The 1,430-nt window shown below is 40.2% G+C and overlaps 1 non-coding gene across 1 annotated transcript; it reads left to right on the forward strand.

Moving 5' to 3' along the window:
- The first annotated feature begins 599 nt into the window (after positions 1-599).
- Positions 600-706, forward strand: LOC141638598 (small nucleolar RNA R71). Its single transcript, XR_012542145.1, has one exon. It is a non-coding gene; the product is annotated as a small nucleolar RNA R71 (small nucleolar RNA).
- The last annotated feature ends 724 nt before the right edge of the window (positions 707-1,430 follow it).

Below are 1,430 nucleotides of genomic sequence, written 5' to 3' on the forward strand. Positions count from 1 at the left end.
CAAAATTTGTTCAATGGCGGAGTTGGAGTTGGGGTTGGGTGGCTCAATGAGAATTTTGTTGGTGTTGGGAATGGTGAAGTTGTTGGTCTTGTAAAACAAGGTGTTCTTTTGGGTATGGGTCTTGTTGTGAAAAGGATGAACAAGTGTTATAAGAATGTCCAATACCACCACAATTCTCACAAGTAGGAGCATATTGATAATAGTTCCTTGGAGGAGAACTTGGTTGAGAGTAGGTCCTTGATGGTGACCTAGGCTCTTGAACATAGTAGACCTTGGAATGACTTGGTCTTTCTTCATGATAAGCATTTTCATGCTTCATCTCCCCCAAAAAATTATCAAACTTCTTTGACAATTCATCTAACTTGGCCTTGTATTCTAATTCTAGCTTTCAGGGCCTTTCACTCTTGTATTCACTTTCTCTTCTATAGTCACCTTCTCTACCTCCATAGCTAATTTCCAAGTCAGAAATGTTTTGGATCATCTATGTGATTTGTGCATTTTTCATATTGTCAAAGTTACCACCGGAGGCCGCCACAATCATGTCCCTAAACCTTTGCTCAAGGGTTTTGAAAAAGATTTGAGTTGTCATCCACTTGGGGATTCCATGATGTGGACAAGAGGTAAGAAGGTCTCCAAATCTTTCCCATGCTTCACTTAAGGTTTCACGATGCTTTTGCTTGAAAGTTTGGATCTCATGTCTTATTCTAGCGGTTCTTGAAGGAGGGTAAATTTTTTTGATAAAAGCCCTTGACAAGCTTTCCCAAGTAGTGAAAGTACCCGGTTCATGTGAATTCAACCATATTCTAGCATTATCCTTCAAGGAAAGAGGAAAGAGCATAAGAATAATTTGCTCTTCCGTTATGCCCTCATACTTGATCATGCCCGCTTTCTCTTTGAATAAGACAAGGTGTTCATGGGCATCTTCATTCTTCAAGCCATGAAAGATATCTTGTTGAATAAAGGAGATTGTATGATGACGGAGCACAAAAGTTTTAGGAGCAAGAACTCCATAATTGATTGCCGAGTAAGATTGATTAGGATCCGATCTATGGTAGTAACCCATTGGTTGGTCCGTCATCTCTTTATCAAAAAAGGTGGTTCTCGGTGAATTCGGTGGGCTAGGTGAGTTTGAATGTTGTGAATGGATGGGTGAGTAATTTGGAGAATGGTTTGGTGAATGGTTTGGTGAAAGATCTTGTTGATGGAAAGAGATTTCTTGGGTGAAATTTTGGGTGGAAGTAGAGGGTGGAATGGTTAAAGTGGAGATCTCCTTAGAGCCGATAGTGCTAACCATCTTCTTACCCGGAAAGACCTCTCAATCTCTCGATCAAGATGGACAAGAGAGTCGGTATTACACCTATACATGCACTCAAAAAGAGATCAAATGGTCCTAATGCAAAGAATGCACTAGGACAAGGATGGATAAACAA

Source organism: Silene latifolia, unplaced genomic scaffold, assembly GCF_048544455.1.
Source record: "Silene latifolia isolate original U9 population unplaced genomic scaffold, ASM4854445v1 scaffold_20.1, whole genome shotgun sequence".
Classification (NCBI taxonomy): domain Eukaryota; kingdom Viridiplantae; phylum Streptophyta; class Magnoliopsida; order Caryophyllales; family Caryophyllaceae; genus Silene; species Silene latifolia.